At 33.8% G+C, this 19610-nt stretch overlaps 1 protein-coding gene and 1 long non-coding RNA gene across 10 annotated transcripts in view; both read left to right on the forward strand.

The window, feature by feature from the left end:
- LOC146996311 (uncharacterized) overlaps positions 1 to 9184 on the forward strand; it is a 91576-nt gene extending 82392 nt beyond the window's left edge. The window contains exon 2 of the long non-coding RNA XR_015042180.1: positions 7521 to 9184. This is a non-coding gene — a long non-coding RNA (uncharacterized LOC146996311). The remainder of the gene's footprint in view (positions 1 to 7520) is intronic.
- LOC118202388 (muscle calcium channel subunit alpha-1-like) overlaps positions 1 to 19610 on the forward strand; it is a 674690-nt gene that overhangs the window by 216893 nt on the left and 438187 nt on the right. The window lies entirely within an intron of this gene.

Here is a 19610-nt window from a genome sequence, read left to right on the forward strand (position 1 = left end):
AATCGCCTTTGACATCCTGGGACCTCTGCCACGAACTGCTGATGGCAACAAATACATACTCGTTGTCGTTGATTACTTCACCAAGTGGCCTGAAGCTTATCCTATTCCTGATCAAGAGGCTGTCACAGTAGCTGAGGTAATGATACAGCACTGGATTTCCAGGTTCTGAGTGCCTCTTCAGTTACATTCCGATCAGGGAAGGAATTTTACCTCGGTAGTAATCAAAGAACTATGCAAACTACTCGGCATTGACAAGACCCAAACGACGCCATTACATCCCCAGTCGGACGGCATGGTAGAGAGGTTCAATCGAACCATCCTTAATAACCTCTCATTAGTGGTTTCCAGAAACCAGCAGGACTGGGACAAGAAATTACCACTCTTTTTACTGGCTTACCGCTGTGCTGTCCACGAGACTACCGGCTATTCTCCATCACAGATGCTCTTCGGTCGTGACCTTCGTCTGCCTTGTGATCTATTGTTTGGCCGCCCTCCGGATGCTCCTTCATCGTCTGAGGAATATATTCAAGATCTCCAGGCCCGGTTTGAAGTGATGCACAACTTTGCACGAGAGCGAGTCAACTTGGCGACGGAGAAGATGAAGACCCGCTACGACACAAGAGCTACTGAACATCAGTTCCACGAAGGAGACAAGGTGTGGTTGTGGAATCCGACTCGACGGAAAGGACTTTGTCCGAAATTACAGTCACCTTGGGATGGCCCGTATACAGTCCTAAAAAGGCTGAATGACGTCGTGGTTCGGATTCGTAAGTCTTCGAACTCTAAACCTAAAGTCGTTCATTACGACAGGTTAGCTCATTACTATGGCCATAGTACATAATGTAAATAATTGTAAATAGTATAAGACCATGGTCATTTTGTTTTTAAATGTGTATTTGATTTGATTTGTATTTAGTATTTGATTTGCATTTAGTGTTTGATTTGTATTTGATAGCATTTGATTTGTTTTATGTATTGCATTTATTGTTCATGTTGTTTATTATTGTAATGTAATGCTTATTAATGCATTTATGCCACAGTTGTAAGTTTAGCTTCCTGTCCAGGGATTGTACTGCCCGGGACGTGCAGTCCTTGGGAAGGGGGCAGTGTTACGAATTTGGTATTTAAAAAAAAAGCTAATGTTAGTTCAATTATAAATTAATTGGTTTTATTTCCCGCGCAGTGCAGCGCGTGACGAATATTAAAAGAAGGAAGCTAAGCTGGAAAATTAAAAATACAAGAGCGCGTGCGTTAAATAAATAAATAACTCTTTTTTCATTTCGAGAAAGTACTGGAAAATTCTAGCGCGTGATTTTAAAATGCTATAAAAGGAGGAAAACATCTCAGTTTGTTAGTAGTTGCTTGCTTAGTTTGTTGTTGTTTAGAAAACTGCTCTTGTTGATTGTAGCGAATTCGCGGATTAGCGTTCTTTAGCTGTTTTGAATTACGTTCTATTGGATATTTGAGTAGTTAAAAGATAACTACTGTGAGATATTGTAATACTGCATGATAATTTGAGATAATTTAAGCATTTTTGTTGTGATAATAATACATTTTTGTTCATTTTCATCGGACTTGTGCATTCATTTCATAACGAACCCGTACGCACGCAACATTATTATTTCACTCCATGTTGAACTTCTTTATATCAGGGATTGGGGTTATCTAAAGGAGTATTTCTTATAATATATACATACATGAAATGTTTTGTCTTGAAATAAGGGTGTTGAAGGGCAGAGGATAAATTCGCAGATGTGCCCAAATTTAATAATTCCTTTTTATTTGTGGTTGACACTTATTTTTCGTTAATCCAGCACACAAACATGAGAGCAATAGCACCCGTTTTTGAAGAACAAAATGACTATCGTTACATTTAATTTTTTAAATATAATTTTAAAGTCAACAAACAGCAGCAAGTTAACAGAAGCGAAGCGAAGAAACTAATGTGACGTATTCCAAGATAACGAAGTTTTAGTTCCGTAAAGGATGAAAATGGGAACTATCTAAATTAAAATATAGAGTTATAGTTTCAGTTTAGTAAAATATGGAAGGAAGAAATATCTAAACTAATTTACAGGTACACATCCTGGTTACGGCACCATTGATGTTGTGGTGACGAGGCACATTATGGCAAAAGTTAAATTTAATGTTTGAGTTAACATCACCACGAGTATTTACTTATATTCTTTAAATGTACCTAGTTAGCAATATAATTCCAGTTGAACATAAACTATTAAACGCATTGTGAAGTTGGCAATAATTTTTGTAAATTTAAATCCGCAAGAGCCGAATGGTTAAATGATCAGAATTATCTGTTTCAACGTTCAATAATAATAAATAATGCCACTTACGTGTATAGTGCCTTCCTTCCCTGTATGAATACATATCTAACACCTTTTTTACTAAATATGTATTTCCATGTTATATCATTATTAATGCCCACTATCTTGATTAATAAGTAAATAAATTTTTATCAACACATACTATTCAGCATTCAATAAGAACAAAGGTATCAGTCCCCCGCGGTCTCTTGCCGGTTCATACGTCTGTAGGCGCACACTCAAAATCTTAAATCATCTTCGAACCTTAAATATGAAGACAAAAATTTTGATGATTGAGGAAACGATGAATGTCTTCTTCAAAAAGCCATTCCTATTTTTTTCATAATGAAGCAATTACTCAGCAAAAGCAATTTGCGAGGTTTCCACATGATGCACGATAGATGCTGCTTTCGAAGACGCAGTTCAGCACATTTCCTTCTCCTACCAATTCAGCTTTTCAGTTGCCCGCTCGCCAGGGTGCAGCAATTTCTCATACTTACAGGAACATTTTTTCTTGAAAATTATGAATTTTACATACCTGCACCATTGAGTGCAACGTTCAAGAACAAAAACGAAAAAGGAACGAAGGGGAAAAAATGGCTGTGCAAATGAGGCGCAGGGCCCTGTCTCACCCTTTTAGCGCTCGCTGGATAAATGCCTCATAAAATCTGTTTGGCCAGTCTTTTTATGTTTTCTCGCTAAACGACTGAGTTTCTTACTTCAATGTTGTAGTGTAATGAAAACGGCAAAAATCCAGAAAAGACGACAGAACTCTCCAAAAAAACAGATGATTTCCCACCTCGTCCAAATTCAGGAAGAAACACAGAATAAAAACTACGCAATCCCTGCTCAGTGAAAAAGACAAAAGCAAAGTGACTTCCGTCCCGATAGAAGTAAGTAAAACCCTTGGGTGGTTACAAGATGTAAAAATCAGACACTTTTTGAGTAATATCATTGAAAATTTGGATAAAATTAGGATAGCTAAATCTGTAGCGGAAAAGCTATCTGTCGGTTTCAAAGCCGCAATGCTTATGATCAAATTCGCAGAAGAAGAGAATTAAGGATACTTCACTTAGACGAACGAGGATATTTGGAAAATAACTAATTTTCAAAATTTCTAACTTTGCTTCCCTTACAGATTCCTGTTTTTCCACCAGTAGATCTCGGAGTCAGTTCTTGGGAGGGTGACCCCCCACGTGACTGACTCCGAAGAATCACAGAAGGACTGAGAGAGAGGAGGAGCTAGGACTGATAAAGATGATTTAAATTGCTCGAGTCTTTGCCGCCTGCAAAAATTTGTTCCTCGCCTACATGGTGGGGGTGCATTAAGATGCACCCTTGATTTTAACATCGTGAACGGCCACTGGCCTACCTGAATTATTGGTTAAAACTCGTAGAAGTTGGGACCATAAATTAAATAGATGATTCTGATTCTGATTGCAGAGTAAAAGCTTTCTTTTACGAAGAGTTAAGAAGTTACTGCAATTTAAAGTTGGAATTTTGATTTACATTATTTTTATCATGCATATACGTACAATTAATTCAATGGATGTAATTTAGTAACGCTTTAAACTATTCGCAGTCCTAAGGTTTTCAGTTCTGCTTCCCAAATTCCTTTCTGATATGTGAGACTATGCATAGTAGTTCCTTAGTGAATCAACTGCAGGCGGTGCCCATATCAGTTTGCAGGTTTTAAATAGTTTCCAAAACACGTAATAAATCTGTCATTTAAAAATCATTCTCTTTAAATATAGAAGAAGCTTAATTCACATTTGATACTTACACATTTCCATTTTAATAAACATTAAATAAAAGGAAGGCGAATTTCATTCAAGAACCATTTTATTGCCTTATTGCATTATTGCTTGCCATTGTATATATTGCCTTAGTTATGTGCATATGTCTGACCGCTTTGTAGCTAGTGACAGTGGGGTACTATCCAAAGTTTTGCTCTTCTGTACCATGATCAACCAGCGTAGTGACGTCGACGTTCTGCTCCAAAGTAAGGTTTCTCCTATTCCTGTTTGCAAAGTGATGTCACTGAGCAGATAAATAAGATACGTCAATATTGTCTGGAGCGCAGCAAAGAGAAGATTTAACCTTTATAACCTTGTCTGTCTACTGACGTTGATAGTATCAGAAAGTAAAAGAAGCGAAAACATGAAAGGAAGCAGTACTGTATGACGTTAGACAGCTGAAAATTCGAATAAAGAGTAAAACTGCATACTAATGGAATAATAGAAAATTTTAAGTCGTAAAGGCTTTCTTACATGCTGAAGGTGAACAACCTATTTCACTAAAAATATTAAATGTTTTAAATGTTCGGATTTGGAATCAAAAACAACAGTGAAGATATTGAAATAAAACGTAAATGTAATGCGTTTCATAATAACTTTATTCCATATTGCAAAAGCGACATGTAACCTCCTGAAACAATTTTGTTGGAAACTATTAAAATAACCCCCATATTATGCCAGACATACAATTTCTTTGAATTCACCATAGTGCAGAATCACGAATGTAGATCACGAATGGTAGATCATCTCATGTCAGAAGCCAAAGGTGATTCTGTGCTAGCAAGCACTTGATTGTTCAACGGATTAACTTCTTTATAAAGTAACATGAATAATAAGTGTGTCATGTTCATAAGGTAAAGATTACGTAAAAGAAAATATTAACTTAAATTTTAAAAGTTCCTCAAGTCTATTAATTAATTAGATTATTTCCGCATTCTATCCTTGTAATAAAAAGCTTATAATAACTGCAAAATTAATCGCTGTCATGTGATTCTTATATAACGTTTATGGCGCATGTATTTATATAATCCAAAGAGTTTTCAACTAGTGATAATATTAACATTTGCAAAACAAAACCTTAATTAATCAATTAGCTTCTGTGTTAATATGCTTTCGACTGCTTCATTTTCTGACTTTAAATATATCCTAAATATATGAAAAATATAAATACTGTAATTATTGACCATCCAGCGCATATCTTATGCCAGTTTAGCTGTGTATTCGGCTTCAAAAATGCTTTATCAAGAATAAGAGACGTATTTAATGGGATAAAACAGCAAATATATCATTTCACAGTAGCTAGAGCATGTTCTACATCATCCACATCATAGCTTTGATCATTTCATCATATCACTATACTTGCACGCAAACATATACACGCACACACAGAGAAAAAATGTATATACAGAGGCTGTTCACACATTTTTAGACGATGTATATTGTATTCACAAAACTAAATTACATAAAATTCTTGTGTTTTAAATGTTCTATTTGACATCCCTTATTCTGAACTATCTTTTGACACCGCAATTTCTAGGATAATAATGCCTTTTGAAGTGGCAGTAGAGGTATTCTATCCCATTCCTTCCGAACAGCTTTCCAGAGTTCTGTTAGGGTTTTGGGACAACGTTTGGATAATGCAGTTTTTAAAAGTCCGAAAGCACAAAACTCCTTAGGCGACACATCGGGAGATTTAGTAGGGATATCAGTGAAGGGTATGGCCTTGATACCAGATTTTTGTTCCTTTTCTTTTAGGAAATTTACAGTGGATTTTTATGTGTGACTGCTAGCTTTGTCCTGATGGAGGTCTCACAGATTGATTGCATTGTGGGTAAAGCGATGGTATTTCATTCAGAAACATTGGTGATAAAATATGTTCCTGATAGTATTTGGAGTTAATCTTGACATTTTGTTTGCACTCTCTATATTTTTAACGTGCAATTATAAGGAAAACCAGCAACAATCATGAATCCCTTAGAAAAACTTTCTTTCGATTCTTTGAACCATATACTTAATTTTTTTCTTCCCTTTTATGATAATAAATGGCTCTTTTTTTGTTACAATCATTTAAATACACCCATGCTTCATCTATTGTGACAATTGTTTTCCATTTTTCTTTGGATAAGTGTTTCTCATATAGAATTCTGCAGCGTGTCCTGCGTTGAGCGTATGCTTTGGAAGAAGACGATGCACATTGCGTTTTTTCGCTTTCTTAAGATTCAAATCAACGTTTATCATTTTGTTTACAGTGGACACCGAGCATTTTAATGATTTTGAAACTGTCCTTTGACTAGGGGGATTTTCGTTTAACATTAAACAACGTACCTTTGCAATAGTCGAAGATGTCCGTTTTTTCCTTGGATATTTGTTTGGAATTTTTGTCCCACTTGAGGCTCCAATTTGACGTTTTTTTCCTATCTTGTTGATGATATTACCTATCGACGCTTTAGATATCACAAAACCATAACTATCACATCGTTTTTGGATAACGGAATATGCATATTTCTCTTCGGAAAGAGCGTAAATGTAGCCTTCGAACCATTGCTTTGTTAAATTCGCCATTTTGAATAAAAACAAAACTTTCAAGCCACAGGAAATAATTTTGACTTTTAAAAACATAGTACAATTGCATTTACTTCTTTTGCAGCAAACGATGTTTTATTACCGCTTACCGAAATCGTCTAAAAAATGTGCGAACAGCCTCTGTACAAAACATTAAATTAAATTCAAACATCACACACAATTTGGTAATAATGGAAAAGAAGTAACGCAAATAATGCAAAACCCATCGTATAAAATAGTCGTAAAAACAGTCAAAATTTTAAAAAATGAAAAAGGATTCACATTTATTAGTATATTTTTTTCAGAGGTTTGGTAAGCTGAGTAAAACAAACGAAACGTTCAGTTACATACCTGCCAACCTCTAAAGATAAAAATTCAGAAGATTTCTTAGCCAAATTCAGAAGATTTCTCCAAAATTCAGAAGAACACGAAGAATTAATATCATGCTTTGATATTAAAAAAAACAATTTATACAAATAGAAAAAAGAAAATTGTACTTACATTAGTAAATCTCAATTAAGTAGTAACTAAAAAATTTATTAGGAAACATAAAACAAGAACTTAATGTTACACAAAAAAATTATTGCAATGAATTTAGAGAGCATTTTTTGGCTTTAGCCAAAAATTCTCTTGGAAACAATTAGTTTCCTCATAACATTTAGCAATTAAAATGTTTTCTAGAGTTTTGGTGAAATTGAAGAACGAAACATAGTTTTTTCTTCACAACACTGAAGACTCTCTCACACTCAGCATTACTGTGTGGAATTATGAGAATAGCACATAAAACTTTGCTAGTCTTTCATATTTTGGTGTTCTATCAGCTCTTTTTATTCTTTTTAAGGTACCAACGAGGACATCAAGTCTATCTTCTCCAGAACTGGCAAAGTCTTCAAACTGTGCAGCAGAAAATTGATTCTGTAGTTCATCTAAAGCATCATTATGGCATTCATTTTCTTTAATTGTTAACAAAAATGGAAATTTATCAATAAAGAAATGAATCTTTTCAAAAGATGAATTTTCAATTTGTTTCAAATTTGCCACTTCAGCATTTAAAAGAACTTCATTTTTACAATGTAATCACAGGCTGAGGAAAAGTACTTTCTGACACATTGAAAAAATTATTTTTTCTCATGATCTTTCAAAGAATTTACAAGTCCTGGTTTGATATTTCTGAGCAATCTTGGAGTCCGGAAACATCCGTCTGAAAAGTTGACCGGCGCAGCGCTTAGCGGCACGTTGTGTTCGATGAGGAATGCAGTAAACAAACACTCTGCCAAAATGACATCGGCATCCGAATTCGTAGCCGAATTTGAAAAAAAAAAAAAAAAAAAAAAAAAAAAAAAAAAATCATCCACTTTCTTTGACGTTGTCGAAGCCGAAGCATTAACTTCATGCTTTTTAGACTTAACATGCTTCACAATGTCGCTTCTTCCACCGTGACTTATTATGAAGTCACACACGCACACGTTGCAAAATGCAGTTATTTCCTTTGATTTAAGATTTGATTAAGGATTCTTTAATTGTTCGGCTTTGTAGGCAGCCGAAAATATTGAGAATACGGTTTTTTTTAACTCATTTCGTAACAACGACGTATTAAGAAAATTTGTAGCACGTGCAAAAAAAACAAAAAAAAAAAAAAAAAAAAAAAACAGAATGCGACAATCCACGCTCGCTGAATCCGAGCTGAGTAATTCCACAAGTTCAGCGCTTTGGATTGGCTGGTTTAGCGGGGAGTTGGGAGAAACCGCAGGTTACTGGATTCGAAGTAGTCGGTAGTTGGCGGTAAAACACGATGCAATTGGCGAAAATCGCTGACTTGGCGAAAAATTCTAAAATTTCGACAAAAATCACTAAAAATACTTGAAAAAGGAAAAAAAATCGTAAAAAATGGATTACGATCGTAAAATCGTAAAGATAAACGCATTTTTGTAAAAATTACGAAAAATTCGTAAAAGTTGGCAGGTATGCAGTTACATATATAACAGAAGAAGAATGTAAAAATCAGGTCTAAAAATTATATCGAATAGAAGGAATAAAATATAAAGTAATGCAAGAACAAAAAATGAAACGAAAGCATAACACTGCAGAGTAGAATAACAATTAATAAAAAAATGAAACTCAGTACGAAAAACATCATAGAAAAATGTGTTTAGGTGTTACATTTTTCATAACACATTCTTCAGACGACTGGTGTCCCGAGTTATTACATGTTATTCCCTCAAGCCTTTCAAAAGAGATAAATCAAAATTAGAACTTTAATTTTCAATAGTCCATTAATTATACTTTTTAATTTGGTCATTTAATTTCCCTATCTTAAAATTAGTAACTGCTAATCACATAATCGTTTCTTAATCCCTGCCATATAATTCTTTCAAAACACAGAGGCAGATAATTACATAATTCTTCAGCCCGTAATTATTTAAAATTTGGTAATTCAAACTTTTAATAGCCAATCAGAATAAAGCTGAACCGACTCTTATTCTAAACCTAAATTTCGTCTTTAAACAGGTCGTATTCTCTTTCTCGTTTGTCTCCTGCCAACTTGCTAGCTGTTAGTTCTATGTATGTCTGCTATATTTAAAACATCTGAAGGAACCAATGTAATTCTTAAAGAAAAAACGCCCTTTTATGCAGTATGCTGCAAAGTACACTGGTGCGCAAAATTTAAGGTCGAGACTGATTTTCGAACGCAACGTCGTCATGAATTGTTGCATATGAACCAAAATAATACCGTAAAATACCCAAGAGGTTAAAATATGGACAACGACTAAATCAAACAAAGAATTAAAAAGATAAAAAGGCATTTTAAAGAAAGGATAACTCCGCAGCTGAAACGAAGACAGAAATTTCGGTATGACAGGCACATGGAAAGGAAAATTCAATCTTTAGAAAGAGATATGATCCCGCTGATTACGCTGCAGAACTTGCAATATCTGTCCATGCTAAACTGTTGAAGCATCATGGATCATTCTTCTTGTAGCGCCAGTTTCAGCTGCGGAATCGTTGATGGCGACTGTCACATCCTGCGAAGCGTCTCTAGAGAAGATCCCACTAGTGTTCTGTGGGATTTATATCCTGTAACTGTGCAGGTCAATCCATGTATTAAATGTTTTCACTTTCCAAGAACTGTATGACAGCATTTGCGATGAGGTACAGTATTGTCATCCATAAAGAGGAAATTCCGACTCACAACACTATACTGACGAACATGAGACAAGAGAATCTCGGTGCAATAGCGGACACCAGGTGGAGGTCAATACAGTTTCCAACATGATACCAACAAACGAGGCATCCGGCACCCCCAAAACGGCTTCTTTCGATGATGTTTTTTAAATTTTATTTAAAGAAAAAGAAATCCTCGTGCACCACAAAGTATCACACGAAACTTACAACTCGTAAGTAAAAAAAAGGCAAAATGGCCGAAGCTTGGTTTCGATGATGTTGGAAGGGTTATTTCCTCTGTTCTCTTCTGTCTCCAGGTGTGTATCCAGAATCATTCGTCGCACTGAACTGGCTCTAATCCGTAAAACTCACTCAATCCCATTTCTGTTCTGTCCAGTTTTTGTTTTACCCGGCACCACAGAAACCAATGTATCTAATGAGCAAGATTTAATGTCGCATAGCGTATTAGCCGTCATGCATATACACTATGTTTGTACAACCTGTTAGTAGTGTTAAAACTTTATATCTGACGTAGGATCTGTTGATGTTCCTTGCGTTATCTCCCGATGCCTACCGCGTGTCTGTTCTCGCAGTAAGACAATATAATGGTCATCCACCGCCATTGTTGCTCCTGGACTTGAAAGTTCGAATACCTGTTCCTGCAGTTTGCAATGTTCCCCAGGCTAGTGAAATGATGCTGTGAGCGATCCTAAACGCTTCCGTAACACTTGTCACATTTCGACCGTCTTCCAACTTCCATCGGATGTAATGGCTCTTGGATTGCCTGTTGATCATAATAAAATATAGTAGCACTTCGAGATTGTTGAAATCTCTGTACACCGTACAATAGCTTTCGCCGCATTACGTAGTGTACACTGCCGTTGTGCAACATTTCTTCCGACATAAGTTATGTGCCATATATGCGCATGCTCTACTGTACCTGTTCCATGTCTATCTCCTGACTGGTCTCTCGGTCTATTCTGTTGCTTGTTCCTCTTGTATGATGATTTCTCCGTCTCGTCCTTAATTTTGCACACCAATGTACCTTTTGATAATGTGCATTTAATTAGTTATCAGGCATGTATTATCAGATACATTAAGTGATTAGTTGTGAGTACCTTAATAATATAGATGATACTTAGCTGGTAACTACTCTTATAATTTTTGTTTTGTCGCATATAGTTTTTCACTTGACTATATTTCATACTAATGAATTATAATCTACGTTATGTAATAATCTTTGGAGTAATAGATAACGTCACTGTGGTATGACATTCATTTAGAGTTTTTCCAGCACAAATTTTCATTATAAATTATTAAGGAAAAAGTCTAAGATGTCACATACATTTAGCAATGATATAAACCCGACTTTAGAAATATTAGTATTTAACCTCTTTTAAAATTCTATAGAAATACATATTTTTATTCAAAACCCATTTTAAAAACTTCCTCACAGAAATATTAAAAGGGGATCTTTTACGACGATACATCAATCCTTTTGTTCTAGATGGAAAAACGCAAACTGATCATACTGCAGAGACAGCAACTGTCTAATTTATCATACGATTCTTCAAATAGGAATAAAAAAGAAAGGCACATTAATGTAAATAATTATACTTATTGCAAAGATCCATTAGCACATGATATTAATTTGCAAAGAAGTTAAATTAAGCAAACATTTTTTTGATTACTTTGGAGTATTATTATTATTGATTACTAGCGAGAAATAATTTAATATTTCAAGAACTGTTAGATACAGCGAACATTGATGGCGATGCTAGAGACGATTGATCTCATTTTCTAGATAAGCAGTATTCCAGACACTTTTAGCATTTGTATTCAAGTAATCAAGAAATTAAGAGATACGAGCCCACTGAAATCCATTCATTAGGGTAGCTGAAATGTTGAACGTAAAGCACTGAAATTTTGTTTGCGTGTGTGACACAAAGATTCGTTCCATACCATATAATGTTGTAGCTATTAAATAGCTCTCTAGTAAAATGAGCTCAGTATATGAAATGAGTGATGAGTGCAGATTGATCCTCAGACTATCAACAGACATTTAGAGAAGAGGTAAAATCAGCAACTCCCAATATTTCAGCTGGTCATAATGGTAGGGATGCATTTAATGTTCTGGCATCCCGACATACCATGCTTTCACAAATTTTCATCTCATATGCAACAGTTAGAGGACATAGGGTGTTCAGGTCCATAGGCTGTTGCTCATACCAGAAACTAGAGCGTTAACTATTTGCATGCTGCACACTTTTGAGCGAACTCTTATCAAGCAGATGTGGATAAATTCGCTGTACCAAAATATTCAATGTATTGTGTTTGGAAATTATTCTATACAAAAGTTAATCACCGCTTTCCTAATACAGGAAATCTTCAGGTAAATTAAATGAATTTCTGTAAATTTAATAGTGTATTTGTCCGTGCTATGTGATAGCTGTCTAATCCCACATGAATCCTCTCAAAACGTTAAAGATCAGCAATTAAAACTATTTATGCATGTTTTCAGCCTTTCGCAATAGAATAAAAGTAAGCTTTAAAAACTCCCTGTTAGTGCTTCCATATTTCGTTGTAAATTATTTTTTAATAAATCGAGAGCCTGTAAATTCTCTAAAATAACATAATACTCAATATCTTTACAATTTGGGTAACATATTTTTCAAAGTGGAAATGATGCTATAGAACTTCCTACTTTATTCTCTGTAATGAAGCTCTATATCGAGAAGCTGTTAATAATTTTCGATCCAAATGACATCATGTATAGAGATCACCTTAATCAGTGTTTCAGCATCCTCTCAAATGCAGTAACACTGATTAAGAGGCATCCCACATATCGGTTCATTAAGTAGTTCGTAAACTCTAAGCAATTCATTACGCAGAGCTTGAGGTTTATCGCTCCAGGTATGCTGATTGCAAAACATAATTTTACCACTTAAAAATGATGCATATACACTACACTTGAAAATATATGTTAATGGGTACCCGTTGGTAAATAGTACATAATTTCTAAATATAAATTCTACATTTTTGCAGAGGTTTAATCTTTTCTTTTTGTTTTCTGCATCTGTATGTTACTCAACAACGATATGCATGTTAAAGACACTATAGCAACAAGAATCAGCATTATTTGAGTAAATTGTAAGACTGTGATTTCGAAAGTTACACTCATGTCCATAAATTAAGGATAATGCAAAATCAGGCATAGGAAGAGTCAGAAGCAAAACAAATTTGACTTATTTGTAAAGCTTATTTATTAAACAAAAGATAAAGAGCAAAAAAAGATGCTATATGTTTGATATTATTAAAAATAATAGCGATTTTTCCCCTGGAGCAAATTACAAAAAAAAAAAAAACCTATTTACAATAAACCAATATTACATGGTTGGTATGACTGTTAATACATTGTATGTCTCCCAGACGATTCAATACAGTCCTTACAATGCCTAGGCATGCTGAGTATCAAATTATCGATCTGATCTGGGGAGATATCACACCACTCAAAAAGTATTGCTCTCTGAAGTTCCGATAGACATTTAGGAGGAGGTTAACGGGCTGCATCTCGTCGGCCAAGCATGTCCCACACGTGCTCTACTGGATTCAAGTCCGGTGAGTTTGCTGGCCAGTCCATACGGGTGATATCCTCCGATTGAAGGCATTCGCTTACGATGTTTGCACGGTGAGGACTGACGTTGTCATCCATAAACACAAATTGTGCGCCCATGGCGCCCCGAAACAAATGTACATGTTGTTCCAGAATGACGTCCCGATAGATTTGGCTTGTCATGGTTCCAATTTGAACATGCAGGTCAGGTCTGAAACCCAGAATAATTCCACCCCAAACGAGCACTCCTGCACCACCGTAACGGTGTCGTTCAATGATGTTTTCTTGGTAGTAACAGGTACCTGGAGCTCTCCATATGAAAGTCCGGCGAGAATCAGACTGCAAGCTAAACCTGGACTCGTCGGAAAACATCACACAAGCCCGCTGCTGCGGTGTACACAATGCATGCTCTCTACTCCAGGCTAACCGCAGGCGACAGTGAGTTGCAGTACGTGGAACGCATCTGACAGGTCTACGAGCATATAGACCAATCTGCCCTAAGCGTCTGTACACGGTCTGCCTTGAAATTGCCGTACCAGTGGCTGAAGAGAGCTGACGAGACAGGTCTGAAGATGTGCTCCGCCTGTTTCTTTTGGCAGTAACTGCCAAATACAGGTCCTCATTCGGCGTTGTAACTCTGGGGCGACCTGTGCTGTAACGTCTACTCACATTACCATCATCTTGGAATTTTTTGCCAAAGCCTGCAGATGACACTCTGGGCAGTTCCAAGTTCGTCTGATATTTCCAGTTGGGTACGCCCACATTCCAGACGGCCGATAATTCTACCACGTAAAAAATTATCCAAATGCGTCCTTTCTGTCATAACTATTCGGTTATTGCACTGAAATGCTTATAAAGCGCCTGCGAACAATTTCACTTTGCATGTATGCCTTATATATCACTCTCTTACACTCTCGTCATTGTGACGTAACATCGGTATCATCTGGTTACTTCCTGAAATTTGCATATGGTTCTTGAAGATGTGTGCAGTGATTTTACAGGTGATATATTTATTTTAGAGTTCGATTTCCGCATGACTCCGAATTATCCTTAATTTATGGACATGAGTGTAAGTAAAACTTTCTTCCTCAGCTGCAGTGACGCAGCAGTGAAAATGACGAATGGGAGACATATGCTGACGTGATATTACTAAACAAAAGAATTCGAGAAAGTTTCCAGCTAAATAAACCTACAAATTTAAGCAACTTGCACTGATTCTTGCTACTATATTATCTTTAATGTTTGTTTTACAGTTTGACCTTTTGTTATAGAGATACAGTTGTTTATCAAAGAAGGGGAATCTAAATTTAGAATTCAAACAGCTTCGGAACACAGATTAAACAACGAGAACTTTGCTGTTTTAAAAAATATACAATAAGTTTAAATTCGAAGATTAAAATAATAAAACATAAATTAACTAAGCAACATTCTTTTTTAAAACAAAATTTTTAAACGGAAATATTTTAAGAACTTTACTAAGAAGTATTGCTATTTTTTCCCTGGTTATAGTGCTTGATTTTTATCAAAAAATAAATGCATATGCCTTCATTTTTATAATCACAGCTCTTCAGAATAGCGAAAGTTTCAGAGACCCAAGATCAAAGAAACACTTCTTTTAATGCATTCATAGAGCATTCAGAACCCCCCTTAAAATACATTTTCCGTTTAAATACGTCGAAAACTAGAAAACGGATGTAGTTGTATATATTTTAACGAATTCATTTTTTTCTGACTTCTAGTGTTGAAAGCCTTGAGGCAGCAGCGCATGTAAAGCGTTTTTGAAATTTGACGAAATGCTTGTTTGTGTAACTAAAATAATTATTTAAAATGTCAGTTACGAACCAAAGATTTTAAAAAGATAAATAAAAGGCAACCTGGAGCCGAAAAATAGTCGGCAGAAGATAAATATTACTTAGAAACATTTAAAAAACTAAAAGGGTTTTGAGAGAGTGATATACAAATATGTGTTTTTTCGTTTTTTTCTCAAAATGGGAGTTTCCAATATTTAGGTATACATTTCTGTAAATTTATAATCATTAAACATATACTCACTTTGTGTTATAACTCCTTTACAAACTTCACTGAATTAACATATTTGTCTGTAAAAAATGATTTATTAGCCACTTTTCTATTTATTTTTTTTTCTTAATATTCTGTTTTTATAAACTGTTTGAATTATACTGCCTGCACGCTTTTCAAATTTTTAAGCAACACTTATTACAATAAAAACAGTTTTCCTTAAATTTCTGAATACATATGCAAATATTAATGCAAAAGTACATATTCTTTGAAACAATATTTAACGCTTACTTATGTAAGACTGTAATGAAATCTATCATTTATAAAGCTTTTTGTCGACGACGAAATTCATTACTGTAAATTGAAATTCGGTTTCTTCTTTTTAATAATAATAGCAGTAAAGTGTAATTTGCGTAAATAAATAATTAAAATAACAAATTTTGCTTAAAAATATTCAGTTTATTTAAAATGAAAATTTTAATTTTTATCTTTGTCCAAGAAATTGGACATTTCTAACAGTAATGTGTATAAGCAATTTTATTCTTCTTCACAGCTTATAATTGAGATTTCCCTATTCCCATAGGGTATTATTTCTAATTTTGTAGTAAACCATCGTTCGTCATTCCTTCCTAAAATAAAGACGAAATCTAAGATCTTTAGAAGTCTTTTATGAGTTAATCTTTTTATTATACCTTATTTTCACTTTTACTAACTACATAAACTAACAATAATTTAATTAATTTTAAAAATGCCATTTTAATTAAGAGTACGTCAACAATTTGGACGAAAACATGTTACAATTTGTCTAGCTTTATGATGCAGAATAACTAACGTTTTCTTATCTTTAAATCTGTATCAACTTCTGATACTGAGAACCATTTCATTCACAAAAACTCAGGTTTATAACAATTCAAAAAAAAACGAGCGGGTTTACAGTTTTCATAGATAGGATAAGCGCAAGATTTTTAATCATAAAGATGAATGTAGCAACACGATAAGATTTTAATAGTAACGTTAGTAAGACGATTTATATGAAATAAATTTTTATAATAAGTTCAGAAATTATTCCCTGGATGTAGTTACGTTATCATTTATTAAAACATACGAACAAAACATGTAAACATTTATGATATATGAAGCATTACATGCTAATTAACTGTCAAAGACTATTTTTAATTAAACTGAATATTTCAGCAGTTCGTTACTTTATACATTTTAAAAATTATATCGCACACCTCACTGCATTACTTCAGCCCTGTTAGCATTATTAGTTATTAATCAGATTAGCATGATGTTGGAGTCAACATATCTATAATGCATAGTTTTAAATAACCAAAATAAGAACTTCATCGCTGATTCCTGAAATTAATACTCATATATGTGTTAAACAGTATCTTCCATTACCTTCATTTAAAGATTATCTTAATCCTATTAAGGGGTAATCTTCTTAATGTAATCAGTACTCTTATCTTATCCCTGCTCATAAGACTTTTCCTGCAATAGATAAATTTTCATACTTGGTTAGATAAATAGAATAATAAAATAGCTTGTCTAGTATTTTTTTGAGCATGGAAACATTTTTTATGGAAAGCTACGTTTGAGAAAGATACATTTTTATTCCATTATTATTTCGAAAACTCGAATAAAAGTTTTTAATTAAAAATCAAATCCATATATTTCGTCATTAAATAATGAAGATCTCATGAATTTATAAATAACTTCTGTAAATCTTTAGAATAATAAATTTCATTGATGAATGAATGTTGTTCATTTTGCGTGCATTTAATAGGAAAATTTGCATCATTTAAAATAAAAGTTTTTCTTTCCTTTTAAACAGTGATAATGAAAAATAAATCCTATAAACTGCATAATCAAAAGGTTAAAATAATAAAAGACAATTATGTGTTTTTTTAAAATAACTAAAATATTTTAAAGATTATCTTCATCTATGGCAGCCCTAATAAACATTTGCTATACAATATTTATATTACGGTAATATATAAAAACATATGCGTAAAAACTGATATTTAATTAGCAACTGAAAAATGCATTTTAATAATGTCATGGATGACGACCAACACATAGCATTTGTATAATTTAAATTATTCTAATCATTTAGAGGAATTTTGTGCATTTTAAGGGCCAAATCTGATAAACCTGATGATGTCAGCTACAGTATAGAAGGTGATATAAAAATCGGTAAAGAAGATAATATTCATTTCAACAAAAGAACAATATTGTATGACTTGATGAAAATATAAAGACATGTCCATTGTTCTAAAAGATGAAACTTCACTCTGACAAGACGCTGTCCATGAACTTATGAAAGTCATTTTTTACTCGAAAAACGCAATGTTTGTAAAAGTGCAAGCATATTTATGACAGGGTGCATTAGTAAATTTGCGTAGTATGTAAGCTGAATTTTTATTTCATTCTCTAATTTTTAATACAACAGTGAATGAAATAAAACTACGGTATCTTTAATACCCCACCTAAACTATTACTAAACTACATTAGCTGTGCTTTTACAAAGAGTCCACACTCTAGGAAAACCTGAACTAGCATACTGAAGAGTGAACGCTGAAGTCTTGGTTACAATGAACCAGAATAATATGCTAAGTTGAATATCTGTGTACAGGATTCGTGTATTGAGATAATCATATATCCATCAAAAAGTTTCCTTATTGTTAAAATATTAATTTCCACAAAAAGGCAAATTGGTTTAACTTGAATAGAAAGGAAGCGCTCTATGATGTCCTTTCTTTATTGGTCTTGTTTTGATCTATAATGAGTTTAGGAAATAAATTGATTATAAACTTTTATATGAAATGTTAAATATTCTGGGTATACTTCAGTTTCTTCTAGATTCCCTTTATTGGTCTAAACCAGTGTTTCCCAACCTTTTGTGTGCTATGCCCCACCTGATCCTCTCTAAAATTTTTAAGCTCCCCCTAGCATATACATAATTTTTAATATTTAAAAATTGAAATGTTCACGAAAGAAACTTGAATGATAGCTTAGAGGAAGAAATGACTACGAAATTTTGTGAGCAAACACAGTAAGTGAAGTTTAAAAACGTGGAGAACTGAAATTCAAGAAAAAACAACTTTTTTAAGTGAAAGTTTTTCATTTTAAGTATTAGTAATTTTTATTATTTAAATTTAGCGAGTTCCTTGCGCTTGATACTTGCTGCAAAGAAATTTTATGCCAAGTTCCAATTTAGATAACTTGAGTCTCAAGTCTCCCGGTTTCATTATATCCAACCGATTTCTTTATTTTTTTAGCAGCAAATCATTTATGGCACTAAATCCATAAATGATTTGCAAAATGATTTTGCATTCAGCAAAATATGAAGATGGAAACGGTAACAAGAGTTCTCTTACAAATTTTGTTGCATTTGTATATCTGATTCTGGTTTCCTCACAAAGGTATGTCGTCGCTCCTTTTATATTAAATAAACTTTTAATTGACTCATCATTTTGCATTTCTGCGAGTTCTTCTTTTTACTGCATATTTGAAATATCAGCCAAATCCACTAGCATTGGCTGCATCATCCAAGTTGGGAAATTTATTTTTTTTAAGTTACAAAATCTTTTAAATCAGCCGATAAAATTTTCAAATGATCGACAATAATAAGTATAGCGCTATCAGTAACAAATATAGCGGTAGTCACATTTTTGGAGCCAATGAGACTTTTCAAAATTTTTGTGGTAAATAGTATATGCCTGACATAATTCAACAAAGATAATGAAACCAAATATCTTCCTTTTGCATCGACATAAGTTTTATTTGCTTTCTTTATTTAGTTCTTTATTTAATATATTTAATTTTTCAAAGATATCGGCTAAATAACCCACAATTGCCTTGTTATCATCCTTTAACGGATTTTTCATCTCAGGTTTGTCGCTTATAAAATAACTAAGAGTATCAAATAGTTCCATAAATCTTTCCAAGCAGTTCCCTTTCGACTTTCTTACTTCAATGTGAAGTACAAGTCTCCTATAGTCTTCATTTTGTTCTTCATAAAATAACTTGAAAAGACGTTCACATTTGGCCCTAGCTTTAATAGCATTGATACACTTTATAACTGAATTTAGTACTTCATTTAGAACAGGCGAATTGTTTTTAGCTATTAGG

This window comes from Stegodyphus dumicola, chromosome 7 (genome assembly GCF_044657685.1).
Source record: "Stegodyphus dumicola isolate Sdum_Otavi_A_Nest chromosome 7, ASM4465768v1".
Taxonomy (NCBI): Eukaryota; Metazoa; Arthropoda; class Arachnida; order Araneae; family Eresidae; genus Stegodyphus; species Stegodyphus dumicola.